Source organism: Silene latifolia, chromosome 2 (genome assembly GCF_048544455.1).
Source record: "Silene latifolia isolate original U9 population chromosome 2, ASM4854445v1, whole genome shotgun sequence".
Classification (NCBI taxonomy): domain Eukaryota; kingdom Viridiplantae; phylum Streptophyta; class Magnoliopsida; order Caryophyllales; family Caryophyllaceae; genus Silene; species Silene latifolia.
The window spans coordinates 194,724,658-194,735,916 of record NC_133527.1 but is presented as its reverse complement, the minus strand read 5'-3'; the positions used below and the strand labels follow the sequence as shown (position 1 = coordinate 194,735,916).

General features: G+C 48.1%; 1 non-coding gene across 1 annotated transcript; it reads left to right on the top strand.

Moving 5' to 3' along the window:
* Positions 1–8,618: 8,618 nt before the first annotated feature.
* On the top strand, positions 8,619–8,690 carry TRNAD-GUC (transfer RNA aspartic acid (anticodon GUC)). Its single transcript has one exon. It is a non-coding gene; the product is annotated as a tRNA-Asp (tRNA).
* The last annotated feature ends 2,569 nt before the right edge of the window (positions 8,691–11,259 follow it).

The window sequence follows — 11,259 nt, the reverse complement described above, 5'->3', positions numbered from 1 at the left end:
TTTCTGCAAGGGGGCCAAAGTGTCATAGTAAAGGGAATCGGGACTAGAAACGAGAGTAAAGGGGGTACAAAACCGCTTTAAATGGGGTCGAATATGCATGAAAATAGAGGGAAAAAGAGTGCAAAATGGTCCTATATCAGGCGGAGCACGACAGATGGGTCACCCGGAAAAAGCTCAAGATGGATGCCAGCAAGGTCCCTCTTAAGGAGGATGAGAAGCTGGCGATGAGGCTCTTTGAGGCGGACAAGAGTGGGGTGCCGAAAAGATGGATTCCCCCAACGCAGATCATCCTCCAGGATGAGCCGCTCTGCCATGTCGGCCTCATACCGGCCCTAGCACAGGGTGAGTGGGGTCGGTGTGAGGCCCATCACCGCTCTCGATGTTCCTGTTTCTCGAACTTCGATTTATTTCTTCTACCTAACACTTGCTTTGTTTCCTTCGCATACCACTTTGGACCGGACCTGTCTGAGGATATCCTCCGGAGAATGGGGCTGCACAAAGATAAAACTGTTGCTAACTTGCATCCCAAGGCTCTAACCCATGACCGCAGGACGTCGCCGAATGATCTCATGGATCAGCAGCTGAAAAGCTTGAATGTGGTGGAGGCCCAGGCGAAGGTTGTTAGTAACATGCCGCGCCATACGCGAAAAACAAAGTCTTCGGCGGCGATGGCGTCGACATCAGTTCCACCTCCCATCCCCCCTGCTCGGAAGGAGACGGTGGAGGTCGTTGATATCACCAATGGGGAGGACTCCGATGAGGAGGGGTCTCCCCTTGTCCGTAAGAGAAAGGAGACAGCCTCTACCGCTGCCGTTGCTTCTGCTGCTTTGGGAAAATGCGTCCTCCGGCGAAGAAGGCCAAGCATGGTAATGATCTATCCCGTGGCTCGATTTAGCTTGGTTCATTAGGCGCTGCGATGACAGCTCTCGGGCATGTCTATGCATGTTGATACTGATGCTTTCGTTAAATTTTGTAGATCAGCCGCTGTCGGCCATCGCTTTTATTGAGCAACAAGTGGAGGAGAACTCCGCGCAGGCTGGTGATCATAACGTCGCCATTGACTCTTCATCCCAGAAGGCTTCCCCCTCCCGACTGCAGGCTGGTGATCGAAACGTCATCACTGACTCTTCATCCTGAAGGCTTCCCCTCCCGGCTTGTAGCGGAAAGCGAGGTTGATCGAGAAGTCGGCGAGGTGGAACGAGCTGACCGATGCTCGTATTATAGAGCAGGAGAAGGCCGTGGCTCAATCCGCTCTTGAGCTTAATGCCACTAAGAAGGTGGACGTGAAGGCGAAGCTGGATCTCCTCAATGAGCAGAGGCTTAGGGGAGATGCTGAGAAAGCGCTCTTGGCTGAGTAAAAACTCAGGGAGGACGCTGAAAAGGAGGTCCTTGCTGAGAGAGCCAAGGCCGAGGCTGCTGCGGCCGAAGTTGCAAAGTTGCTGGAGAAGTGTGACCTTGTTCAGAGGCACGCCGACCTTTATTTCCAGCAGAGGAACGAATTCAGGGGCATGCATCAGATCCAGGGGAAGGTGATTCGGAGCAAGGAGGACATTGAGATGCTCCAAACCGTCATGCTCCCTAACATGTGCGCCGAATTCCGGGATCTGGCCGAAGAAGCTGCCAGGGAAGTGATTGGGGAGCTCTTCCCTCTTGATGGTTCCTTTCCGTGGGGCAAATTTGACGAGCTGTTTGACGACAAGCTCGAAGCTAAGGAGAAGGCCGTGGCGGAGAAGGCCAAGGAGGCGGTGAGGGTGAAGATAGAGGAAGAGGCGGCCGCGGAGAATGCAGCCCTTGCTGAGAAGGCTAAGGCGGCCAAGGAGGAAGCCGAGAGAATGAGGGCAGCTGAGGCTGCCGAGGCTAAGGCTGAGGCTGCTGAAGCTGAGGCTGCTAGAAAAACTGCCGAGGCTAAGGCTGAGGCTACTGCTGCTGATGGCAAGCAGCAACAGGCATAGGGAGGCGGGCGGTTGCCGCCAGGCTCACCCGGCGTTTCGGATAGCTTCAGCTGTTCGGGAGCCAATTATTAAGCCCTTCCTCCCTGCCATCTTTTGGCGCTCCAAATGACATATTTGTAATTTTTCTCTGTATTTTGTACAACTTTGGTAGGTTGTGTTTAGGCTTATCCCTATGGGGACGGCCGTCGTCCGTATTCTCCTTGCTTGTAACCTGTTATCATTTTTAATAAGAGTTCGTTTCTTCTGCCTCCGGCTTGGCCGAGGTCTTTACCTCATTTCTTTTCCTTGTGCTAATAGTTGAGCGTCTCAACTGTACTTAGCGTTTTTACTTTGCCTCTGGCCTGGCCGAGGTCTTTTCTCGTCTTCGTCCGAGTTGTCTTCTTACGTTATTAATTGAGCGTCTCTTTTGTTTCCGCCTCGGCTTGGCCGAGGCAGTCTAGAGTGCGTATCTCAATTGCGTTTAACGCTTCCAAGGCATTTTGATCGCTTCAGCGTATCAATCTAACGCTGGTCGTGACCGTCGCGGTGTCTGCTTCCTGAGGGTGATTGCCGCTCTTGTCGGTGTGACAGTGGAAGCCGGCGTCTGTTATTTGATGGTGACTGCCGCTCTTGTCGGTGTGACAGTGTGAACCGGCGTCTTCTTCCTGTTAATGACTGTCGTGGCGTCTACCACTTAGAGTGACTGCGACGGCGTCAAACCTCTTGGGGTGACTGCCGTGGCGTCTACTACTTGGGGTGACTGCGAGGGCGCCTGCTTCTTTATGGAGACTTCCGCTCTTGTCGGTGTGACAGTGTGAGCCGGCGTCTTCTTCCTGTTAATGATCGCTGTATGGCGTCTACCACTTGGAGTGACTGCGACGGCGTCAAACCTCTTGGGGTGACTGCCGTGGCGTCTACTACTTGGGGTGACTGCGACGGCGCCTGCTTCTTTATGGAGACTGCCGCTCTTGTCGGTGTGACAGTGTGAGCCGGCGTCTTCTTCCTGTTAATGACTGCCGTGGCGTCTACCACTTGGAGTGACTGCGACGGCGTCAAACCTCTTGGGGTGATCTAGTGGCGTCTACTACTTGGGGTGATCGCGACGGGCGCTGCGTCTTTATGGAGACTACCGCTCTTGTCGGTGTGACAGTGTGAGCCGGCGTCTGCTTCCTGTTAATGACTGCCGTGGCGTCTACCACTTGGAGTGACTGCGACGACGTCAAACCTCTTGGGGTGACTGCCGTGGCGTCTACTACTTGAGGTGACTGCGACGGCGCCTGCGTCTTTATGGAGACTACCGCTCTTGTCGGTGTGATAGTGTGAGCCGGCGTCTGCTTCCTGTTAATGACTGCCGTGGCGTCTACCACTTGGAGTGACTGCGACGGCGTCAAACCTCTTGGGGTGACTGCCGTGACGTCTACTACTTGGGGTGACTGCGACGGCGCTGCGTCTTTATGGAGACTACCGCTCTTGTCGGTGTGACGTGTGAGCCGACGTCGCTTGTTGTTAATGATCTGCCGTGGCGTCTACCACTTGGAGTGACTGCGACGGCGTCAAACCTCTTGGGGTGATCGCCGTGGCGTCTACTACTTGGGGTGACTGCGACGGCGCCTGCTTCTTTATGGAGACTACCGCTCTTGTCGGTGTGACAGTGTGAGCCGGCGTCTGCTTCCTGTTAATGACTGCCGTGGCGTCTACCACTTGGAGTGACTGCGACGGCGCCTGCTTCTTTATGGAGACTACCGCTCTTGCCGGTGTGACAGTGTGAGCCGGCGTCTGCTTCCTGTTAATGACTGCCGTGGCGTCTACCACTTGGAGTGACTGCGACGGCGCCTGCTTCTTTATGGAGACTACCGCTCTTGTCGGTGTGACAGTGTGAGCCGACGTCTGCTTCCTGCCGGTGACTTATGGGGAAAATGGACATTTTGATGGAAGACTTGGACGATTTTTCATTAGGTATAAACATGCGTTGGGGTGCCCACAGCTATTTTGGACACCTCCGCCGCTATACAAAGTTTTCCCGAGATTACCAGCGTCCTAATGGCTCCTCAAAGGCACACCTTCCCAGTCAGCCGCTAGTTGCATCCATGAGGTCGCCCTCCTGTTGTAAGGATGGATTTTTCCCTTTCTCTGACTTCTTTGCCACTTTGAGGGATTGCATGTTGCATCCTCTGGCAGCTATCTGGACGTTGACCACCTTGTCCTTCTCGTCCTTGGAGACGAGCTTATGCGCTTCCCCCCGGTCCGAGACATACATCAGTGTTAGGGCCCGGATGGACATCACTGCGTCGGCCTCGCTTAGAGTGACTCGGCCTATGAGAACGTTGTAGGCGAACGAGCCGTCAATGACCACGAACTCAGCTAGGACATTCTTAGCCGCATTCCCTTCGCCGAACATCATCGGCAGTCTGATTGACCCCAGTGGTACCAGGCCGGCCCCAGAGAAGCTGTATAGTGGATTGGTGCAGGGGCTTAAGTCCTTGACTTTCAGACCGAGGCTGAGGAAGCACTCCCTGAACATGATGTTCGTGTAGGCGCCTGTGTCAATCAGGCACCTCTTGACCAGGTGGTTGGATATGTCCAAATTGACTACAAGTGGGTCGCTGTGAGGAGCGATGACTCCTTCGTAGTCCTTCCTTCCAATAGTCATATCGGGGATGTTGGAAGCGGGGATCGCTGTGTTGGGCACAAAGTTGATGGCCTGATATAGCTCGTTCAGGTGCCGTTTGTGCCCATGAGCGGACCCTCCGTTCTCGTTGCCCCCGATGACAACATGGATCACTCCTATCCGTTCGAAGACGGATTTCTTATCTGAACTGCCGGCGTCAGTCTTTTGGCCTTTGGCAACGTACTTGCCGAGGCTTCCCTTCCGGATCAGTTCTTCAATGGCATTCTTCGATGCTTCGGTTGTCGATAAGGTGACCGGTGTGGCCGTGGTACTCACAGTACTGGCTCGTGTCACCGTCTCCCTTCGGCTTGGGGGGCCTTTCCCACTTCTGGCCCTCGTTTTTGCTCAGGGCGAAGACCTCGGCGGCCGATACGACGAGGGGGGTTTTATCATTATACCGCCTCTGGTGGTACGTTCCCGAACTCCACCCGGCGCCCGTCGAGTCCTGTTTCCTGGCAGATTTATCAGACCGTGACCTATTATTGTCACGGCGTCTTTCACTGCATCGTGACCGATTATTGTCACGGCGTCCTTCATCCGGGTTGTCCTCCCGCGCTCTTCTTTCGAGGGTTTGGCCTCGCTAGGGCCTACCCGGGTTTTGTGATAGTCCTCCACTTTAATGGCTTGATCGCCAATTTCTGGCGGCGTCCAAGGTCGGGCCGCCGCTTTTGATGAGCTCGTTTTTAGGTCTCCCCTTGGGAGGCCTTTCATCGCCGCGAAGGTCGCCGATTCATTGCTCACTCACGAATTTGCGAACCTTGGCGTCGAACCTCTTCACATAACTTCGGAGAGACTCGCCTCCCTCCTGTCGATAGTCGAGGTCCGATGTCTCCACGGCCCTCCTCTTGTTGCGGAATATTTGGGCTAGGAACGCGTCCGTTAGGTCGGCGTAATAAAGATATCCGACCCGTCGGGTAGCCCCTTGTACCAACTCTGTGCCATCCCATGCAGTGTCGTTGGGAAGATTCGGCACCAAACCTCATCGGGTTGCTCCCATACTGACATGTGAGACTCGTAAGCCTCGACGTGGTCGGTTGGGTCGCCCTCCCCTTTGTATGCTATAGGTGGTAACTTCAGCTTAGTCGGCACCGGGGTATCTAGGACGTAGGCGTTGAGGGGCTGTCTGACCACATGTCGAACGGCACGCGGCGATCGGCTCCTCGCATTCCTAGTCCGGCTTCTCTCCTCGTAGCGAGAAGGACTTCTCCTCCGACTCTGGTGAGTCGGGCTTCTTCTCCAACTCTGACGAGTTGGGCTTCTTTCGCTCCTCCGGGGTGTGCCTCGTTTGTGCCGCGGCGACGCTGTCTTCTCACGAGTGCGAGAAGGACTTAGGTCTACCACGACCACTTTGGGCTCCTCCGGTGTCTTGGCAGGGTCAGCTTCTCCTAATGCTCCGTTCAAGTTTCTTGGGGTCACATTTTGGGCCCTGGTCTCCTGGACGGTTTCCGACGCTCTTGTCGGCGTGACAGTGTGAGCCGGCGTACTCCCAATTAGGTCCAGGAGCATCTTCAGTTTTCCTGCGTCAACCACATGTCCCATGATGGTGACCTGGTCGGCAGGTAGCGGAGTGTCTGGTATTATTGGCATCCCGTACTCCGGTTGAATCACTTGACCGGCGGAGGGTTGCACAACTCCAGATTTGTGGACGGTATCATCTTGGTAGAATTCGGTTTCGTCAGTCACGAATACCTCTTGTTGTTTCGACATCTTCTTGGCTTTTGGGGTGGGTTTTTTGTGTGTATATTTTTTGTTTGGGAATGAATGTGACTAGCTTCTAGTGTCTTCCCCACAGACGGCGCCAATTGTTCCGGGTGTAATTCCAGAGCAAGTATTGTTACCACCCGTGGCTTGTAGAATGATGTCTTGAGTTGGATCACTCGTCTCTATCGTTCCTCTCGGCCTCTCCTGCAACAATGAACGAACTGAGGGCTTGGCTTCGTGCCAAGCGTACTCACTCCGACGCTCAAGTCAGTAAACTTAGAGGGATAAGTTGTTACTTGGCTTAATGCGTATTGTGGAGAGATAAGGGAGATATTACCAGATGAATAGTGATTCTTAGGTTAAATTGTGGATCCTTTCCTCAATGAAGGTTGAGGAGTATTTATAGACTTTCACCTTTTGTCACGTAGTGGCCAAGTGGCTAGCAGGTGGAAAGACCGTTCTACCCTCGGCCGATGGACCCATGGCAGGCTGGCCGAGGGTCTTGGATATGAGTACGCGGATATGTGCCCCGGCTGGCCAGTTGCCAGGCCGAGACCCAGGTGACAGGCCGATGGGTTGCATCGGCTAGGCTGTCTAAGTCGTTGACTTTGCTGTGGATATCCTTGACCTTGCTCAATGTGTTGACTTGGTCAGCGGTGCAGAATATGCCCCATCAACTTTATTTAGGTGGAATGCCTAAATTATTTGATGTACTCCCTTGGAGAAATTATATTAGCTCGATTAGTACAGTTTATCAAGTCATACCTTATGTTACTGGTACATGACCTTTAGCGATACACTTGTGTACTTGGACTAATCGAGCTAATATAATTTCTCTATGACTCGATAAGCTGTACTAATCGATGATTTTATAACATACCTTATCGAGTCATACCTTATGTTACCTCATACTTCCTCTATTCAACTCCACTCTACCACTTTCAATTTTCTACACTATTCACAAACAAATATTCAATTTTCTCTCAATACATAAGTGAAAATATATTCATGTGTGATCTTATTTGATTCGTCTTTACGAGTACATTACAAATATCTAACTTTTATAATTTTTGTAAATATGTAGCTAACGATATTTAACGCGTAAAATACGCGTTGACAAACGTGGTAAAGTAAAGTGGTAGAGTGAAGTTGAATGGAGAAAGTAGTTGATTATTTCTCCAAAGGTATGACTCGATAAGGTATGTTATAAAATTGGATATAGACTATGACTTGAAGAAGTTGTACTAATCGATGATTTTATAACATACCTTATTGAGTCATATCTTATGTTACCTCATAGTTGAATTACTCGATGATTTTAAGCACTGAAGTCAAAATTTCCTCGGGTATTAGAACCTTTAGCGATACACCTGTGTACTTGGATGGAATAGAGGGAAAAGTAAAACATGCCTCTTTACCCGAGTTGTTCAAATGTAGGTTTCGGCAGCTAACGGCCATGCTATGTTATGAGTCCCCGAAAAACCCTTATCCGCCTCACACAGTCACACCTATCCTTACCCGCCCTTTTCTTAGAAACCGAGGTAATCCGTGAGCTAACAGACCAATATGAATTATACGTTGTTTTGGCAAAAATAGATCTTACACACTCGCTCTAGTCAATTTAATTTGCTCATCAATAGATCTTAGAATGTTAAGTGTTAACTATAAGTGAGTAGCAAATTGATAAGGTTTAATTTGGAAAAAATAAAGACACAAATTTGATTAATCTGTGTTAAAATTGAGGAAGCTAGAGAATAGAGTCACAAAATATTACATTCGAGTCGTTTATTTATTTGCTCGCAAAATGAAACTCAGATCATAACAAGAAAAAAAAGGTAATAAAGAGGAGGACATGGACAATCTTGACTTGGACATTTTAATCATTATTATTCTCCTACCACAACCACCTCGGTCACCACCTATTAACCATTAAGTCCACCATTATTATCGTACATTTCTCCAATTAAACTCGTCGAAGACGATTCAGCACAAGTTTTTAATATTCCCAAATATTTTCCTCAATTCCTTGATTGTTGAGTTTCATCAATGTCGTAATAGACTGAAGCATTAGCTTGCAAATGCTATTGATGGTACATCAATTTTTATGGCAGCAGAAAACCATCCATCGGATTCGTGACGCGATGGTAGCGTAACACGTATGACTCCCGTTCAGAAAGTTGCATGTTTGAATTTTGATTTACGTCGAGTTTAATTTCCCCGGTTAATATCATGGACTCAATTCTTTGTCTAATTAACCATTTCAACATTTTGGTTTATGCAAAGAGTAAACTACTTCTAATTAGAGAATAATCAACATTGTCGTTGTAGTATAGTGGTAAGTATTCCCGCCTGTCACGCGGGTGACCCGGGTTCGATCCCCGGCAACGGCGTTTTTAATTTTTTAACTTATGCTTTAACTAGAAGCGTACAGACGTACAGTCATAAACTCTATAGTCTATATCCAATTTTACATTTTTAAGTAATGTTAATTGAAAGCGTACAAGTCATATCGTTGTAAGCTCTATAGTCTATACCCGTTCGAGTAATGTGAAGTTATTAATTTTCACTTATGTTTTAACTAGAAGTGTACACGGCATATCAACATACACTCTATAATCTGTATCCAATTTTACATTTTTAAGTAACGTTAATTGAAAGCATACAAGTCATATCGTCGTAAGCTCTATAGTCTATACCCGTTCGAGTATGTGAAGTTATCCATTTGCATAAAAAAATGATAATGACGCTGAAAAGGCAAGAAAACGTTGAGAAAATGCAAAGCGCAGGCGTCGTGAAAGCCTCGCATTTGACAATGGCTCATAATACAGCCTGCAAAAACCTTAAAAATATACCTTCTCAATAAAGCCAGGAGAAAGCAAATATAATATTCAAAATACGTAGAGCCATGTCAACCTCACTGCAATATAAAAATACGGAGAGTATAACACTTACGAATTCTCCTGGTAATATAATACGAAGTAAGATAATATTAAAAATAAATGTACTCCGTAGTTATAATTGTTTGGTGACTAACTGAAAATGTATGGTATTAAGTTTCGAGTATCATTATTTCTGGGTATGTAATATTTTGGCTCAATTCCAAATCGAATCAGATTGGATCAGGTATAAGACTCATTTAAAGTTACTCACATCTGGTGCTCTATGGTCTCTGTTGGAATAAAATTGCAGTAACAATGTAAAAGGAAAAGAGATAACCGATTCGTAGTGACGTGGTATGAGAGCCACTGCCTTGAAAACTATATTTCCGGTACGACCGTGGTGGCGATCAAAGAAATGACCGGTAGTTCCCCAAGGATTTACACTACTGCACTCAGGCACGCCCACTCGAGACTGAGAGCATTGGAACGACAGAATTTATCTTTACCCAGAAATTATAGAGAGAAAGAGAAGAGAAGAAGAGCAGTGAGTTGTGTGTATTCTGAAATGAGAATGAAGGTCTATTTATAGGAGAAATGTCTTTGCGGTGAGGAGCCAAAACGACAAAGACCATTAATTCAGTCAAACGCAATTAAGAGGCCATTAACACAGAAGATTCAGCTCTTAATTGCAGACGATTCAGTTTGACCATGCACCTGGACAGACTCCTATGAACCTGGACACTTCACTTATTCAAAAAACGCACACGCGACTCTGGCCCAAAAAGATAGGCACAGCCCGCCGCAGGCGATTGCCAAATCCCAAATCACGAATCCGGGCCGGGCCGGGCTCGGGCTCGGGCACGGGCACGCGCGCGCGCGCGTGTGCGAGCTGAATTAAGCACCTCGCAAAGCTTCCACAAAAGCCTCCCATGACCCACTAGTGATATGGTAAGTAGTGTGGTCATATATAAACACATGACAACAACCTCATTCTACCAATGTGGGACAAATTGGAAAAACTACAAAGGCAAAACAAGCCCCTATTTCCAACAATCCCCCACTAGGGGCGACAAAGAAAGAGAAAGAAAATTCCTGGGTAAAGGAAGGATTGGATACTTAGGTATCAATATCTTTCGATTTGAATTGACACTTTAGTGAGATGAGGAAACAACTTACTTACAGCGAGAGAATATCTTGCGATTTGAATTCCTAGCCGAGCTTCGGTCGATACCCCCACAACACATATCATACCTTCGAATTATGATCGTTCCCGATTTTCAAAGTGCAACGCGCTCTTTTAGAGCATTGCGTTTACCTCGGTACTAATAGATGTGTTCACAAGACTTCTCATAGTCTTTATGATCAACACACCTACGTAGGTGGCTCAAGTGCTTCTCAATAACACTTCTTGCATGAGCCATTAAGGACATAAGTCCAACCTTATGTATGATTCATCTAGTGCGTCTCAAAAGCACCACCAGTTAAGGCTATGAATCATATAACGTCATAGGAATAGAAACTTTAGGCCTAGTCACTCTAGACTTAAGGACTTAAGTCCCATCCCCCTCGACGTTTCAACGACTAGTCTCCTAGTCAATCCTTTAGTAAAAGGATCAGCCAGATTGCTTTCGGACTTCACATAGTCCAAAGCGATAACTCCATTATCAAGGAGTTGTCTAACTGCAAAGATGCCCGATTCGAATGTGTCGTTTCTTAGCATTATAGACACTATTCTTAGCAGCACCAATAGCTGCTTGTGAATCACAATGTAAGGAGACCGGAATATTTTGTCCCCCCCACATTGGTACATCTGCCAATAGGTTTTTCAACCAATCAGCCTCTTGACCTGCCAACTCAAGAGCTATGAACTCCGACTCCATGGTAGAGCGTGCAATACAAGTCTGTTTAGAAGACTTCCACGATATAGCACCTCCACCCATGGTGAAAACATAACCACTAGTAGAACAGATCTCGTCGTTACACCGAAACCCAATTTGCATCACAATATCCTTCTAACACAAAGAGAAATTTACTATAATGCAAGCAAAGGTCAACTGTTCCTTTTAGGTATTTTAGTAAA